Source organism: Desmodus rotundus, chromosome 1 (assembly GCF_022682495.2).
Source record: "Desmodus rotundus isolate HL8 chromosome 1, HLdesRot8A.1, whole genome shotgun sequence".
Lineage (NCBI taxonomy): Eukaryota > Metazoa > Chordata > Mammalia > Chiroptera > Phyllostomidae > Desmodus > Desmodus rotundus.
Genome location: NC_071387.1, coordinates 114,528,248 through 114,547,356, shown reverse-complemented (window position 1 = coordinate 114,547,356; position 19,109 = coordinate 114,528,248). Strand labels below are relative to the sequence as shown.

At 38.1% G+C, this 19,109-nt stretch overlaps 1 protein-coding gene across 4 annotated transcripts in view; it reads right to left on the bottom strand.

The window, feature by feature from the left end:
- The window catches only part of CALN1 (calneuron 1), a 480,999-nt gene that overhangs the window by 390,971 nt on the left and 70,919 nt on the right, over window positions 1-19,109 (bottom strand). The window contains exon 1 of one of the 4 annotated variants that reach the window (XM_053929813.1): window positions 17,777-17,791. The exons of the other annotated variants lie outside the window; for them this stretch is intronic. The gene's annotated coding sequence lies outside the window, so the exon portion shown is untranslated. Of the gene's footprint in view, window positions 1-17,776; window positions 17,792-19,109 lie in introns of those variants that run through there. 4 annotated transcript variants of the gene reach the window in all.

Below are 19,109 nucleotides of genomic sequence, written 5' to 3'. Positions count from 1 at the left end.
GGCACAGAATTGAATTAATTCTAATCCTTAGTTTATGCCATACTCTATTTAAAAATTAAATAATATTAAATTTCAGGTGTACAGCATTATAATTCATAATCTGTGTTCTCTATTGCATGCTCACCACCAAAATCTAGTTTCCTTCAAACAAAGTGAATTTCAAGGTCAAGAAGTATTACTAAAGATAAAGAATGACACTTTGGGATGATAAAAGTGTTAATCTCCCAGGAAGACATAATATTTCTAAAATTAGATATATCTAATAGCTCAAAATATATAAAGCAAAATAAATAGAATGAGAAACATAGCCTAGCCCAATATGACTGATCTAATAAGTAAGCAAAGATCTAAAAATAGAAATAAAAGTATAACAGAATCAAAATATCTAAAATCTATAAATTGAGAAAAATGTCTGAGCATATTATTTAATCTGTGCATACTGAAACATCTGTTTAAACATAGTCACCTCAGGGCAGGTGAGAAAGCCTAGAGCTAGAAATTACTGCTTTTCAACATAAACACTTCTGAGCTTTTTTTTTTTTTTTTAAATTCAGGGAAGACAAGAAGTTGTTCCAGGAAATATGGCAGAATAAATAGACATTTTTAAGGCCTCCTCCATGAAACCTACAAAAATCAACAAAGGCACTAACAATTAAAATGAAAACTAAACCGAAACTTCAAACAACCTTAACCTTTTCCTACAAATGGCGAAGAATAGTTGCCAGACACAGCACAACTTGAACCAAAATGAAATAGGATGCTGGGGCTTGACCACATTTCCTGAGCTGGGAAACCGGCTCAGTGCTGCAGGCCAGGGCCTCCTCCCAGCGCCCCCCAGGCCAAGCTGAAGCAGACAGAGATCTGGAGGTGAGGGTGGGCCTCAGAAAGAGTAACGTTTCTCCCTCACCTCAGATCAGCTACAGGTCAGAGGCTGCGGACCCACCACCACCAATTTTAATGTACCTCAGCTCTTTGATTGGGAAAAGGAGGGATTATATTAGAAATAAAGCAATTTTATAATCAAAGGTAGAGAGAAGTATTTGCTGACAGCATCTCACACCCCCCCAATAAAATGTTAGAGCTTTTTCAGTGGTAACTATCAATACATAGCATGATTACCAGGAATGAGATTTTTGAACATTTTTAAATGCACAAATGAAAGCAATGCCAAACCAACTGAATCAGAATCAATGAAAATGAGTCCCAGGCAATTGTAGTTGAAAACTCTCTCCATAATGAGGTAACAGTTTTAGCCCACTCAACAGATAAAAATGTAAAAGTATTCATAACACCCAATTTTGGTAGAAATGTAGAGAAATAAACATGTTTATGGGAATACTGAAGTTAGTGGCAGGGAACCTCCTTTGGATTTCATGTTTCCACATGGAGTCATATCAATTAGTGGAACACTGCTTCCTCACTCTCTTCTCTAATCGGTAAATTTGGAAGACAGAAAAGGCCTGGTAGCTCAGCCCCTCGTGCTCTCTCGTGGGCTATTCCTGCCTGCAAAGGACGCTGTTTGGCTTTGAGCTTGCATGCATCCCTCACCTCCAGTGACTGGCCAGGTGGTGAATTACCTAATTCCAAGTGTAGTACAATGAGGCTGGCATTTTGATGCCCACCTGCCTGACCCCAGCATTTGAAACAATTTTAACTCAAGGGAGAAAAAAGTGCAATGTATCGATCCCTCTCAATTTGTCAGCAGTGGCAAAATCAACAAAGATATATGTAAAAGTGATGTTTATTGCCACCCACCATGCACACCTGCCACCCTTGTCTGTCTGTCCTGCCCTGCTTCCCCCCACTGAAAGGAGGGCCCCGTGTCTCTTCCTGCCTTGGACCAATCCCTGTTCTGGGCTTTGGGTCACATTCCCTCCTCCCCCCACTTCCCAGCAATTCTGCACTAGATCTGATATCTTCTATTTGTACCTTTACTTCAATAATTGACATAACCCTCTATTTTGGAGGCCAGACCACTTTGGAGTCGTTCTTTCTCTTCTCTGACCCCATCCCCAGTGCATCTCCAAGTCCCTTCACATAGTTCAAAACCCCAAAGTAAAAAACAATATTCAGTAAAACATCTCCCTGCACCTCTGTTTTCTGGATACTCTGCTCCCCACCCACCAGGCAAGCACTATTATTATTTCCTGTGTGCCCTGCCAGAGATATTGTACAGACAGGTGCTGCTTTTTTATACTAATAACACCAAGCCTTGTATATTGTTTTGCACCTTTCTTTCCCACTTGACAGGATATTGTTTTTAAGTAAAATTTGCATGTAAAGAGGTGCCTGAAGCTTACTTGGTAATTTTGATAGAAATACACTTATGTGCCCTGGGTGGTGTGGCTCAGTTGATTGGAGTGTCCTCCCATACACCAAAAGGTTGCAGGTTCAATTCCTGGTCAGGGTAAGTACCTAGGTTGTAGGTTTGATTCCTGGTCTGGATGCATATGATCCCTTGGGGCACAAACGACCCCAGATCCCTAGGGAGTGAATGGGAGGCAACCAATCCATGTTTCTCTCTCTCCTTTCCCCTCTCAGTAAAAGCAATGAAAAATGTGTCTTCAGGTGAGGAGGAAGGGAGGGACAGAGGGACGGAGGAAAGAAGGGAGGGAGGGAGGGAGGGAGGGAGGAGGAAAGGAAGGAAGGAAAGAAGGAAGGAAGGAAGGAAGGAAGGAAGGAAGGAAGGAAGGAAGGAAGGAAGGAAGGAAGGAAAAGAAAGAAGAAAGAAACCTATGTGACCACCTCCCAATCAAAATATGGAATAGTTCCACACTCAGAGTCACATTAATTTTGTATTGTACATTTTTTCGATTTGCTGACCTCTCTCACAGCCAATAGAAAGCATTTTATCCAAGTAGCCATCCTCTCTCTACCAGCTTCACTGAGGGCTAGTGGGCTGGCTGGCTGGCTGGCTGACTGATGGGTCTTTCCCACTACCTCACACTGGCAGAGATTTTCTCAAAGGCTCATCTGGTCTGGGCACCACTCCACCTATAAATCACACTTCCTTCACTTCACTTTGCTCTCCAGAAGAAGATCCAAATTCTTCCATGGATAATGACCCCCAGTCCTCCACCCATGGCCTGGTTCCATGACCTCTCTGTGCTCATCTGACACTATTTTTTCCTGTGCATTCTTTCTGCCTTTTCACCCTGCAGGTTGTCATTTAGGTCTACCTGTGTGCCCAGCTCCCACCCATCTCCAGGTTGCTCCCTTGTCCTCAGGACTCTGCCCTCACGGCACCTTTTCGCAAGTAATGGTACTTATCCTCCGGATCTCAGCCAGGCCATCACCTCCTCAGGGGTGCAGACTGCCCTGACCAGCTCATATCCTCCTGATAAATGTTCCCCTTTACAGTCAACTACAGCTGAGAGTTTACATTCATTTGCGATCATTTAATTAATGCCTGTTTCCTTCACCAGAAGGTAAGTGCCACGGTGACAGGGACTATATATCTATTTATATATAACATTATACACCCAGTCACTAACCCAGGGCACACTCTGTAAATTCTAGATGAATAATGAATTAACACATTCAGCATTTTTTGCAGTCATTAAAAAATAGACACAGATTTATAACTTTATACTGATTCCAAAAACATGTTTAAGGGAGGAGAGGAAGGACAGTTCTTTTTGTAGAGGAATGCTAACTAATAAATGTATAAAGAATGATAGAATTTTAAGACACCATTTTATAATCACTGAAGTAAGGACTAATATAGATAAGAATTATCAGCCTCCTTGTTTATTTATGTATGGCTCTTGAGCTAAGAATGGTTTTCACATTTTTACTGGTTGAGAAAAAAAGAATATGTAACAGAGACCTTATGCAGCCTATAAAACCTAAAATATTACTATCTGGCCATCATAGAAAAAGTTTGCCTACTTCTGCAGTAGGTGAAAGATACTTGGAGAAGAGAATACGGAGAAATCTGGCAGGCATCAACTTAAGCAATGATTAAACATTGTAGTAGGACAGTATCATGTGCCTCCTAACGTGATACATTGAGAAGATAACATCACATATGTGGTATTCCTGCCAAAATGCCTAACCCGATTCTATACACAAGGAAATAGCACATAAACCCTGTGCAGAGTAACTGACCTACATTCTGCAAAACTGCCAACGCAATGAAATAACTATAAAGAAGCTAGCAAACTCGTCTGGATTAAACACCCGACAACTCAATGTCATGTGCAATTGTGATTGGATCTTCTTGGATTTAAACAAACAACTCTAAAGGACATTGTGGCAATTATGGCAACAATCAAGGAAATTTTATTTTGCTCTGTATTTGCTTTACTATACCGATGTTAAATTTCCTGGGTGTGATAATTATATTATGGTCAGGTAGAAGAATGTACAGTTGACCTTTGAACAACACAGGGTTAGAGGCGCTGACCCCCACATAGTCAAAAATTTGTGTGTAGTGCCCCCAAAACTTAATTGTTCCTCAGTATTCACAAGGGGTTGATGTCAGGTCCCCCCGCAAAGGATACCCAAATCTGCAAATGCTCGTGTCCCCTGTACATTATAAAATGGTGTTGAACGATGCACACAGTCAGCCCTCTGCATCTGCAGACTCCCAGTCATGGATCAAAAACAGTACAGGTGTTTATTGAAAAACTCATGTAAGTGAAACTGCACAATTCCCACCCATGTCGTTCAAAGGTCAACTGTAATTTTCCTCAGGACATATGTGTTAAACACTCAGTGGTGAAGTCTGTTATGATGTCTTTAATGTATTCTCATCTAATTTTCAAATTTTTCCAAACAGATAGAGAAAGAAAGAAAATGTGAAGGGTATCTGGGTGTTTTTGTATACTTTTTGCAATTTTTTCTAGGTTTGACATATTTTAAATTAAAAAGTTGAAGACATGATGAAGAAATCACACTTGTTTCTATAGGCATCGAAAAAATTGGGTTTAATAAAAACCAACTGGTAGTGTTGGTGTGAGTCAGCCCTGAGGGGTGGGCTCGGGTGGGAATGGATGGCGGAGTGAGCACTACAGCTCTCCTTCCTCTATCTAGTCCTGCCTTGTTGGCATTCCTTATAGTGAGAATGTATCGTTTTTGATTGTTTGTGTCCAAAGAAGCTAACTTTTCATAATTAAAAAAATCTCCAGAGGATATTCATGTGCAAACCAGGATTAAGCATCAAGTGTCTCCAAGTGGCCCCCACAATCCTCCTCACCCCACCCCTGGGGCCCCTGGATTTCCCAGATCCAACAACCAGGGCTCAGTGGGAAGCATCTGGCACACTGATCCCTAAGGCTGGATGCTAAGTATTTTGAATATCTCTTCCCATAAAATCTATTACTATGTAGAATGGATGTTAAATAAAAATGATTTCACCTATAAATTCAGATGTTTATTTGTACATGTAGATGTTTTTTAAAGTTTGCCATGATATCATACACTGGCCCAACTGATATCACATTTATATGACAGCATAGTTTACAAAAAGTTTACTGAGTTATATACCGAACTCAGGAAGAGTCAGCTGAGGAGGAGGAGAAAAAAGAGGAGAAAGAAGTGGAAGAGTTGGGAAAAAAATAATGTTTTCTTATCTTTCAGAGGAAAAGTTCAAATAGAAACAATTTCAATTAAACAAGTTGTTTAATTGAATGTATAAATTTAAGAATGTTAATTAAAGTTATAAATAGTGGAAACATATATATATATATATATATATATATATACATATATATAGTGTACATTCCAAATCACCAAAGAAGAAAAAGAATTTTTAACGCACTTTTTAAATACACGTAAAATTCACCTTGTGTAAGAAAAAAGAGCCCTGGCTGGTGTGGCTCAGTGGATTGAGAGCCAGACTGTGACCAAAGGATTGCCAGTTCGATTCCCAGTCAGGGCACATGCCTGGGTTGCGGGTCAGGTCCCCAGTTTGCGGTAGAGCAGGAGGCAACCACACATTGATGTTTCTCTCTCTCTCTCTCTCTCCCTCCCTTCCCCTCTCTCTAAAAATAAATTAAATCTTTTAAAAAATTAAAAGATTCTTAGGGTATAATCCCAGCAGCAGAATTTCTGGGTCAAAAGGCAGTTCCATTTTTAGTTTTCTGAAGGAATTCCATACTGTTTTCCATAGTGGCCGCACCAGTCTGCATTCCCACCAACAATGTACTAGAGTTCCCTTTTCTCCGCATCCTCTCCAACATTTGTTTGTTGATTTCTTTATGTTGGCCACTCTGACCGGTGTGAGATGGTACCTCATTGTGGTTTTAATTTGCATCTCTCTGATGGCTAGTGATGCTGAGCATCTTTTCATATGTCTCTGGGCCCTCTGTATGTCTTCCTTGGAGAAGTGTCTGTTCAAGTCCTTTGCCCATTTTTTAATTGAGTTGTTTGTCTTCCTGGAGTGGAGTCATGTGAGTTCTTTATATATTTTGGAGATCAGACCCTTGTCTGAGGTATAATTGGCAAATATGTTTCCCATACTGTTGGTTCTCTTTTCATTTTAATGCTGTTTTCTTTAGCCATGCAGAAGCTTTTTATTTTGATGAAGCCCTATTTGTTTATTCTTTCCTTTATGTCCCTTGCTTTAGGGGATGTGTCTGTTCATTACAGCACAATTTACAATAGCCAAGTACTGGAAGCAACCTAAGTGCCCATCAGCAAATGAGTGGATCCAAAAACTATGGTACATTTACACAATGGAATTCTACACAGCAGAGAGAAAGAAGGAGTTTATACCCTTTGCAACAGCATGGATGGAACTGGAGAGTGTTATGCTAAGTGAAATAAGCCAGGCAGTGAGAGACAAATACCATATGATCTCACCTTTAACTGGAACCTAATCAACAAAAGAAAAAAGCAAACAAAATATAACCAGAAACATTGAAGTTAACAACAATCTAACAATATCCAGAGGGGAGGGGGAAGGGGTAGTGGGGAGAAGGGTTTTCAGGAACTACTATACTATAAAGGACACATGGACAAAACCAAGGGGGAGAGTGGAAGCTGGGGAGGGAGGTGGGTTTGGTTAGGGTGGGGTAGAGGGGTGGAGAGAAAATGCAGACAACTATAATTGAACAATAAAATAATAAAATAAAATAAAATAAAAATAAAAAGAAATAAAAAGAAAGGAGGGTCATACTTGGTTTTATATTTAATAGACACAAAAAAAGTTGAAAGTAAAAGAATTGATAGCAGGCATTCATTGATGGGACTATACATTAGTTAAATGTATAACTTTGTTTTTTAAGCAAAGGTGTTGACAGAAAAATTGTGCTAATTTCCAAAAAAAGGGAAAAAATCTAGAAATGACACTAATTCTCACTAACCGGTGTTTTGTTTTTGTTTGAGAAAACAATCAGTGGTGCATTTCATACAACAGTTTAAAATAAAGAGGTCAAGGTTGGTTTACATGTAGTGATATTTAGAGAGATTCTAAATAAATTATTAGCTGAAAAAATGAATTTCAAAATAGGATGTTAAATATGGTGACATTTGCATACAAGCAATTTTATTTACATGCTGACATGTGCACAGATAACAGCTGTAGAACATTCACTCAACTTTTCAACTTCAGCACTGGTTCTCTGGGTTGTGGATTGTGGGTCACTTCTGTTTTCTGTGCAAACATTTTCTATGCTGTTAAACTTTTACATGAGTGTTGAATTTGTCTGGCCTTTGTTCCCAACTCCTGGCACACAGCTTCTAAAACTCTGAATTTCCCAAGTGGTAGTGTCTTTATTCATAAACCCCTGGATCATACCCTAGTTTACACTAATGAGATAACTCATGTGTGCCCCCAGATAGCTTCACAATGGGGGCTGGTCACCTGAAATACCGACCCTATAATTAGAGGGTTGGGACTGTGAGCAAGCCTAATCTCCAGGAAGGGAAGGAAGCTGGAGATTGAGTTCTATGAGGTGGCCAATGATTGGATCAAACCTGCTTATGGAAACTGAGCCTGGTGGAGCTCCTGGCTGGTAAAACACACTGCTGTGTCCTGGAGGGTGATGTGCCCTGGTTCCACAGGGAGAGGGCAGGGAAGCCCTGCCCTGGGAGCCCTTCCACACTTCACCCTAAATGGCTCTTCACTGGGCTGTTCCTGAGTTGGAATTCTTTGAAATCATAAGTATAGCACTCTCGTGAGTTCTTTGGGTTATTCTAACAAGTCGTAGAAACTGAGGAAATCCTGGAATTCCCCGAATTTGCAGGTGGTCAAAAGCGTACAAGGCCTGGGGCATCATGCAAACTTCAGAGTGGTGTCTGAAGTGGGGCAGTCTTGTAGGAGATCGCCCCCTAACCTGTGGGGGCTGTGGTAACTCCAGGGGGTTAGTGCCAGAACTGAAATGCAGTAACCATTTGGGGTTGGAACAGAATTTTTGGTGTCTGAATAACAAACATCATCTTTTGTAATAGAAAACCAAGTTTTTAAGTGACAGTGTAGGTAACATAGGCCAATTTAAAGAAGAAAATGAAGGCTATAGTGTAAATATCAGACAAAGTTGAATTCACAATGAAAGTGGTTAATGGGAAAAGGAGAACCTTTTTAGTAGTGATAAGAGTGCAGATAAGAATCACAGTTAAGATATTTGTAATGTACTGTTATGCAATGAATAACCTAAGGACAAATCAACTGAAAAATGATTAGGAACACCATGGGAAATCACTTAAGTGGGGGGTCATGAAAATCTTTTCCAAAATCAATAGCACTCATATACGACAATAACAAAGTATAAAACATATAAAAAATAAACTTTCACTTACATTAGCAAACAAAAAGTACTCAGTCTATTTGGAGAAAAATTTTAAATTCTACTAAGGGTCACAGAAGGACACTTGAATAAAAGGAAACTTGAACAGAGAAGCACACCTTATTATTTAACAGGAAAAAACTATTGTAAAGATGTCAATCTCCTTAAATTAATTTCAAAATTCCAAGCAATTACAATGAAAGCCCCAATGGGATTTATATTAAAATTTGCCACATGATTCTAAAGTACATCTGTAAGATTTAATATTTATGAAGAGGCAAAATTATTAATGTGGAAGAGCTAGCTCTGCCTGATATTAAAATAAACCATAAATCTATAGTAATTAATACCTCATCATAGTAATTCAGGAAATGAAATAAAAATAATGTTTCTAGTTTATTATCTACCTTTATATCTCCCTCAGTATGGTAAGCTCCATGAGGAGAAGAGTTCACTCTTTTTTTTTACTGAGGTAGCTCAAGTGCTTAGAAAGAGCCTGGCATGTAAATATTTATTGTATGAATGATGAACAAGGCAATGGAAAGGAATTTTCAGTACAGAAGTAGACACACAAATACTTAGGGATTTCAGATAATGATCAAGTGATACTTCAAATTAGGGCAAAACAATTGATTGATTAAATGTTGGACAAACTAGCTAGTTGTTTGGAAAAGAATTAAACTAAACCCTTCATCCCATAGAGTTAAAGAGATTCCAGGTGGATCAAAATGTAACTGTAAAACATAAAATTATAATAATATCACATTGCTCTGACTGGTGTGGCTCAGTGGATTAAGTGCCAGCCTGTGAACTAAAGGGTCGCTGGTTCGATTCTCAGTCAGAGCATATGTCTGGGTTGTGGGCCAGGTCCCCAGTAGCAGGTGTGCAAGAGGCAACCACACATTGATGTTCCTCTCTCTTTAGAAAAAATAAATAATAATAATATTATATGAAAATAGAGATTACTATTATAATCTTAAAGTATGAGATACTTTTTAAAGTATGAAACAGGGACTTCTGGTCAAGATGGCAGAGTAGGCAAATGTTGTGCTTGACTCTTCCGATGACCACATCAAAATTACAACTAAATTGTAGAATAACTTCCATTGAGAACCACCAGAACACTAGCTGAACAGAACTCCTGCAACTTAGGAAATAAAGAGGAGGCCATATCAAAACTGGTAGGAGGTATGAAGATGTGAAATAGGTTGGTCCCACATTCATGTGTGGGAGTTAAGATTCAAGGGGACATCTCTGCTGTGGAGGTCCCCTTGAAGAGTGAGGGGTCCCAATCCCACACTGGCTCCTCAGGCCAGAGCACCAGTGCCAGAAAGAGGAATCCCCACAACTTTTGGCTGTGAAAATCAGCAGGGATTCCACTGAGGTGAGACAGAACAGCTGTAGATCCAGGCATCCTCTGAAATAGCCCAAGCACAGACTTACTCTCATACAAACACCAAAAGTTCCAGCAAATGGACAGCAGCTTGAAAACCACCAGTAAGGTATGGGAAGGAACTGAATTGTCTGGCTTCACAGTGAGGGCTGGAGGGGCAGCTCTCTCTGGACAGAATGGCTGGTAGGCACCATTGTTCCTTTCTTGAGATAGCCCCCAACCCAGCCTGCAAGTGCAAGTGGGCACCAAATCTGAGTCTCCATTAATTTGGCTAACACTAATGACCACACTCTAGTGATTCCCCGAGATCCAACACCATCCAATTAGTGCATCATCCCTAACCTCTTCTAGTGGAGGTTCCACACAAGTTATCAGCCTCGGCCCATGCTGCAGACATTCCAAAACTCTCAAAGATCCACAAACCCCATACAAACAGTGACTGGCCTCAGCATGCCCTGGACCTCTTGCTCAGTGGCCCCAAACTTGACAGTAATGACAGCCAGCCTCAGTTTGCATCATAGCCTCTCCTGGGCACCTCCAAGACCAATACAGGCAGCTACCAACTGCAGATCACTTTGTCACTCCTACCAGGTGGCCCCTGGCCAGGCAAAGGCAGTGGCTGAACTTAGCATGCACCAGAGTCACTCCCAAGAGACTCCAGGGTCAATATTCTCAGTGGCAGGCTTTAGACCACATCAGAGAAACACCCACTTAGTCCCACAAATGATACACCCAAAGGGTAGACTCTGCAGGCATCAGAGCCCTGCTACGGCAAAGTCAGCCCCTGAACAACATCTCATTCACTGTGGTCACAACCATTTCTCATAGTCAGTCTGAGGGTCAATCACACCCACTGACATGCCAACAGCAATCAAGGGTCAACTACAATAGAAGGTACACACAATCCACACAAGAGACACCCTTGGAAAACCTGGGTCATGTGGCCAGGGAGACTAGGCTCCACAGTCCACTGATTTCATAAAGCCACCCTGCCAAGGCCAGGAGACAGAACAGATCTAATGACCACACTCTGGTGATTCCCTGAGATCCAACACCATCTCCCATAAGACTGTCTCCCATAAGACAGTCTCCCATAAGACTGTCAGCTGATTTCTCAACAGAAATTTTGAAGGCCAGAGGGGATTGTCATAAAATATTCAAAGTGATGAAAAGCAAGGACCTACAACAAAGACTACTCTACCCAGAAAAGCTATCATTTGCAATTGAAGGACACAAAGAGTTTCCAAGACAAGAAAAAGCTAAAGGAGTTCATCACCTCCAAACCAGTACTACAAGAAATGTTAAAGGAACTTCTTTAAAAAGAAGAAGGAAATGAAGGTCAAAATATAAATATTGTAATAAAATAACCTTGACTGCATACCTATCAATAATCACTTTAAGTGTAAATGGACTAAATGCTTCAATATATAGACATAGGGTGGCTGAATGGGTAAGAAAACAAGACCCCTATATAGGCTGTACAAAAGACCCACTTCAGATTGAAACACACAGACTAACAGTAAAATGACAGAAAAAGATATTCATGCAAATGGAAACAAAAAAAAGCTAGGATAGCAATACTTATATCAGAAAAAATAGACTCATAGTGATAAAGATAAATCCAACAACAAGATATAATCCTTATAAACAGTTATGCACTCAACATAGGAATGCCTAAACATACAAAGCAAACATTGACAAACATAAAGGGAGAGATTGACAGTACTACAGTCATAGTAGGTGACTTTAACACCCCATGGACATCAATGCATAGACCTTCCAGACAGAAAATCAGCAAGGAAACATTGGTCGTAAATGACACATTAGACCAGATGGATTAAATTGATATTTTCAGAGTATTTCACCCCAAAGCAACAAGATATACATATTTTTCAAGTGCACATGGAATATTTTCCAGAATAAACCACATGTTAGGACACAAAACAAATCTTAATTAATTTAAGAAGATTGAAGTTATACCAAGTATTTTCTCTGACCACAATGGTATGAACCTAGAAATCAATTACAAGGAAAAAAACAAAAACACACAAACACATGGAGACCAAATAACATACTAGCAAATAATGAATGGGTAAACAATAAGAACAAGAAAGAAATCGAAAAACTCCTTGAGACAAATAGAAATGAAAATACAAAAATCCAAAATCTAAGGGACACAGCGGAAGTGGTCCTGAGGGGGAAATTCATACCAGTACAGGCTACCTGAAAAAGCAAGGGTAATCACAAATAAACTATCTAAAATTACACCTAAATTAAGTACAGAAAAAACAATAGACAAAATGCAAGGTGAGTAGGAAAAAAGGAAATAATAAATATCAGAGTGAAAATAAACAAAATAGAGTTAAAAAAAAACAATATAAAAGATCAATGGAACCAGGATGTGTTTTTTTGAAAAAAATAAACAAAATTGATAAACATTTAACCAGAGTTGTCATGAAAAAAAAAGAGAGAAACCCCAAATAAATAAAATTAAAGATAAGCAACAACTGAAACTACAGAAATAAAATGGATTATGAGAAAATACTACAAACAATTATATGTAAATAAATAGGGCAATCAAAAAGAAATGGAAACATTTCTAAAACATACTATCTTCCAAGATTGAATCAAGTAGAAACAGAAAATCAGAACAGACCAATTACCACCAACAAAACTGACTCAGTAATCAAAAACTTCCCAACAAACAAAAGTGCAGGACCAGATAACTTCTCAAGTGAATTTTACCAAACATTCGAAGAAGTAAAACCTATCCTTGTCAAACTTCTCCAAAAAATTTGAGGATGGAAGGCTCTCAAGCTCTTTTTACTAGGTCAGCATTACCCTGATTCCAAACCAGACAAAGAGTTTGCAAAAAAATAAAATTATAGGACAATATCCCTGATGTACATAGATGCAAAAATCTTCAACAAAATATTAGCAAACTGAATTCAGCAATACATTAAAAAGGTCACACACCATGATCAAGTGAAATTTATTCTTGGGATGCAAGTTTGGTTTAAAATCCACAAATTAATTAACATGATACACCACACAAACAAAATGAAGGAAAAATTATATTATCATATTAATAAATGCAGAAAAAGCATTGGAAAAAATCCAGCATCCTTTTATGATAAAAACTCAGCAAAGTGGGAGTATAGGGAACATACCTTACCATAGTAAAGGCCTATGTGACAAACGACAGTATTTTTTTTAAATCGGAACAAGACAAGTACATCCACTTTCACCACTTTTATTTAACATATTATTGGAACTCCTAGCCACAGTAAACAGACAAGAAAATAAAAGTCATCCAAATTAAAAAGAAAGAAGTAAAACTTCATTATTTGCAGATGACATGCTATATAGAGAGAATCCTAAAGACTTCGCAAAAAAATTAGAGTTAATAAATAAATCCAGTAAAGCAGCAGGACACAAATTAATATTCATAAATTAGTTACATCTTTATACACAATAACAAACTATCAGAAAGAGAAATTAAGAAAGCAATCCCATTTACAATTACATCAAAAAGAATAAGAATTTGAGGAAAAAATTCAACCATGGAAGTAAAGACCTGTACTCAAAAAATTAGGACTTTGAAGAAAAAAATTGAAGAAGATACAAATAAATGGAAGTATAGACTATGCCCATAGATAGGAAGAATTGACATCATTAAAATGTCTATATTACCCAAAGCAATCTATAGATCCAATATAATGCCCATCAGCATACCACTGGCATTTTTCACAGAACTAGAACGAATAATCCTAAAATTTATATAGAACCGCAAAAGATTCTGAATAGCCACAGCAATCTTGAGAAAGAAGAACAAAGTTGGAGGAATCATGCTACATGATGTCAAGATTATACTAATCAAAACAGCATGGTACTGCCATAAAAATGGATACAGACCAATGGAACAGAATAGAGAGCCAGAAATAAACCCACACTTATATGGTTAATTAATCTATGACAAAGGAGGCAAGAATATACAATGGGTTAAAGATATTCTCTTCAATAAATGATGTTGGGAAAACTAGACAGATATATGCAACAAATGAAAATAGACCACTTTCTTACACCATATATAAAAACAAACTCAAAATGAATTGAAAACTTAAATAAAGTACCTGAAACCCATAAACATTCTAGAAGAAAACTTAGGAAAATTTTTGAAATTGCTCTTAGTAATATTATTTCAGATATGTTTCCATGGGCATGGAAAACAAAAGAAAAAATGAACAAAGAGGATTACATCAAACTAAAAAGCTTTTGCACAGCAAAGAAAACTATCAACAAAATGAAAAGATGACCTACTGAATAAAAGAATATATTCATCAGTGATACATCTGTTACCAGGTTTATATACAAAATATGTAAGGAATTCAAACAACTGAACGCCAAAAAACAAGCAATCTGATTAAAAAAATGAACAGAGGACCTGAATGGACATTTTTCCAAAGAGAATATACAGATGGCCAAGACAGACATATAAAAAGATGTTCAATGTCATTAATCATTAGAGAAATGCAAATTTTAAAAAATATATTTTATTGATTATGCCATTACAATTGTCCCATTTTCCCACCTTTATTCCCCTCCACCCTGCATGCTCCCTCCCACCTACATTCCCCCCTTTCAGTTCATGTCCATGGGTCGTGCATATAAGTTCTTTGGCTTCTACATTTCCTATACTATGCTTAACCTCCCCTGTTTATTTTCTACTTACCATTCATGCTATTTATTCTCTGTACATTTGCCCCTTCATTCCCTCTCCTACTCCCCCACTGATAACCCTCCATACGATATCCATTTCTGTGATTCTGTTCATGTTCTAGTTGTTTGCTTACGTTTGCTTTTGTTCTTTTTTTAGGTTTGGTTGTTAATAACTGAGTTTGTTGTCATTTTACTGTTCATATTTTTGGTCTTCTTTTTCTTAGATAAGTCCCTTTAACATTTCACATAATAATGGCTTGGTGATGATGAACTCCTTTAACTTGACCTTATCTGGGAAGCACTTTATCTGCCCTTCCATTCTAAATGATAGCTTTGCTGGATAGAATAATCTTGGATGTAGGTCCTCCTTGCCTTTCATGACTTGGAATACTTTTTTCCAGCCCCTTCTTGTCTGCAAGGTTTCTTTTGAGAAATCAGCTGACAGTCTTATGGGAAGTCCTTTGTAGGTAACTGTCTCCTTTTGTCTTGCTGCTTTTAAGATTCTCTCCTTATGTTTAATCTTGGCTAATGTAATTGTGATGTCTTGGTGTGTTCCTCCTTGGGTCCAACTTCTCTGGGACTCTCTGAGCTTCTTGGACTTCCTAAAAGTCTATTTCCCTTGCCAGATTAGGGAAGTTCTCCTTCATTATATTTTAAATAAGTTTTCAGTTTCTTGCTCTTCCTCTTCTCCTTCTGGCACCCCTATGATTCAGATGTTGGAACATTTAAAGATGTCCTGGAGGTTCCTAAGCCTCTCCTCATTTTTTCGAATTCTTGTTTCTTCATTCTGTTCTGGTTGAACGTTCTTTCTTTCTTCTGCTCCAAACCCTTGATTTGAGTCCCAGTTTCCTTCCCATCACTGTTGGTTCCCTGTATATTTTGCTTTATTTCACTTTGGGTAGCCTTCATTTGTTCCTTCATTTTTTGACTTAGCTCAACCAATTCTGTGAGCATCCTGATTACCACCAGTGTTTTGAACTGTGCATCAGATAGATTGGCTATCTCCTCATTGCTTAGTTGTATTTTTTCTGGAGCTTTGATCTGTTCTTTCATTTTGGCCAATTTTTTTCTCTCAGTGCACCTATTACATAGTAAGGGGCGGAGCTTAAGCATTCACCAGGGGGGCAACCCATATCACTGCATTGTGATACTGTATGCGGGGGAGGGGTCTGAGAGGGAACAGTGCCACTTGCTCCACTCTCTGCCGGTTTTTAGTCACTTCCCCACTACCCACAAGCAAATTGGGCCTTTCTTGTGCTGACTCCCAGGTGGATGGTTTGTGTATGTTCTAGGACCCCCTGGGTCTCTCCAACGAACTTTCCTGTGAGTCTGGGAGTTTCTCCCGCTGCTGCCACAACCCCCACAGGTTTTTACAGTCAAAAGCTTTGAGGCTTTATTTCCCTGCCCTGGAACCTGGGGTTGCACAGTCTGTCTCATTCCCAAGTTGTTCCTCCTGGTTTATCTGCACGAGAATGTCAGCCAACATCTCGCCTGGTCTGCCAGCTGTATCCTTGCCTGCCCCAGTCTTCCAGCTGCTGCCTTGTGGCGAGTCCTCTCCACCTACCTACCCATCTCTGCCCCTCCAACAGGTCTGGATGAATGTTTCTTCTTCAACTCCTTGGTTGGCGGACTTCCATACAGTTCGATTTTCTGTCAGTTCTGTTTATTTTTTGTTTTTAAATTTGTTGTTATCCTTCTTTTGGTTGTGTGAGAAGGCACAATGTGTCTACCTATGTCTCCATCTTGGCCAGAAGTCCAGAAATGCAAATTAAAACCACAGTGAGTACCTGTCAGAATGGCCATCATCAGACAACAGACAACAAGTAGTGGTGAAGATGTGGAGAAAAAAGGACCCCTCATGCACTGTTGGTGGGACTGCAAATTGGTGGAGCCCCTTTGGAAAACAGCATGGAGGTTCCTCAAAATTTTTAAAGAGAACTTTCATATGACCCAACTGGCCTGCTCCTGGGTATTTATCCAAAATAATCCAAAACACTAAATTAAAAAAAAACATATGCATCCCTGTATTCATTGCAGCATTATTTACAATAGCCAAGATATGGAAGCAACCCATGTGTACTGATAGACAAATAAATAAAGAAGATGTGGCACATATACAATGGAATATTATGAGGTCATAAAAAGAATGAAATCTTAGTGTTTGTGACAATGTGGATGGACCTAGTGGGTATAATGCTAAGTGGAATAAGTTGACAGACAACAAGAACCATGTGATTTCAATCATACATGGAATCTAAAAAACAAAATAAATGAACAAACGAAAATGGAAACAACTTCATTTATACAGAGAACACATTTATGGTTGCTACATAGGAGGGGAATTTGGGGGTTTGGTGACAAAAAGGTGAAGGGATTACAAAGTACAAATCGGTTGTTAAGAATAGTCACAGGGATATAAATTACAGCACAGGTAATATAGTCAAAAAATTATAATAACTGAGTATGGTGCCACATGGGTACCAGACTTATCAGAGAGAATTTTCTAAGTTATATAATTGTCTAACCACTGTACTGTACTCCTGAAACTAATATAATACGCAATGTCATCTGTAATTTAAAAATAAAGAAATATTTTAAAACATAGATCTTTCCTTTCCTGAAAAACATTATATCTTATTATTATAAAATATATTTTATTATTGAAAATTTTGAAATTAGAAGAGGCATAAATACATAGTGATCACCCAAAAATAAGTATAAAACAAAGCCAGACACCATAAAAGCAAAGATTTATGAAGTTGATTCCACTACTAAAAAAGCAAAATTAGTACCAACAACAATAAAAATGTGTACCAAAACAACAGCAACCATAACACACATACCATATTTTTCGGACTATAAGACACACTTTATGCCCCCCAAAATTTGGGAGGAAAATGGGGGTGCATCTTATAGTCCGAATGTAGCTTACCTGGCTCGCTGGGGGGTGGGGGGCGGCAGTGGAGCAGGGGTTTTTTTCCTGTTTTCCTCCTCTAAAACTTAGGTGTGTCTTATGGTCTGGTGTGTCTTGTAGTCCAAAAAATACGGTAATCAGATTAAAAGGAAAACAAAAACCAGAAATAATTACTCACAACATAGATATGAGTCAAGTAGTTATTTTTCTGAGCATATGAAGAACTATAAATCAATGAGAAAAATATAACAAAATAATGAGCAAATGAGAAAGATATTTAAAGATTTTTAAATTTGCTAAAAAAGAAACTTAACTTACAGCAAATATGTGAGATCATCCTTTTCCTATCACATTGTCAAGATTTAAAAATATAGAAAACATCCAGTGTGAGTGAGAATATAAGAAAATGTTCCCTCTTCATTGTTAGAAAAATTGTAAATCGTGCCTCATTTCATAAAGCAAATTGGATAATGTGTATCAGATTTTAAATGTACATGGTCATACCCTTGGGTGCAGTTCTAAATATTTATCCTAAAATAGTAATCAGTCAATTATACAAAGATATGGAATATAGCATTTTTTATATTATTGAAAAATCATATACAAAATAAGTGCTCATAAACAAACAACTAACTGATTACAGTATGGTATATCCATATGATAGATAATATAAATTGACATGGAAAGATGCCTGTTACTTATTCTTCAATGATTAAAGCAAAGTTAAAATAGCTTGTCTCGTATGATACCATTTAGTCAGAGTTATGCACACCTAAATCGCATGTATTGACCCAACAATCTCTCTTATGTATATAACCAATAAAAAAGCATTTGTATGCTCATAAAAGTTACACTACAATATTTATAGCAGCAGTATTCTTAATAGCCCTGAACTGGAAACCACCCAAATGCCCATCAACAATAAAACAGATAAATTATGATATATTCACACAGTAGAAAAAGAATAGATTTCAACAATAATGGATGAATTACAACCCCCTAAATCATGTGGGTGGACCTCACAAATATAATGTTGAGTGAAATAAAACAGACAAAGTAAGATACATGCTTCATGATCATATTTTAATAAGATTTAAAATCTGGCAAAAGTAATCTATGTCATAAGAAGTTATGACAATAGTCATCCTTGAGTTTGTGGGACACAGGCTATGACTGGGAGTGGATGGGGAGATGGTTTCCAGGATGTTGGCAATGTTCTTTTAATTGATCCAGTGCTGGATATGTGGGTATATTCTTTTTGTGGTGATATGTACATTTACGATTCTTGCACTTTTCTGTATACACAAACACACGTCCACACACGCAAAGGGTATACATGCAAACAGAAATG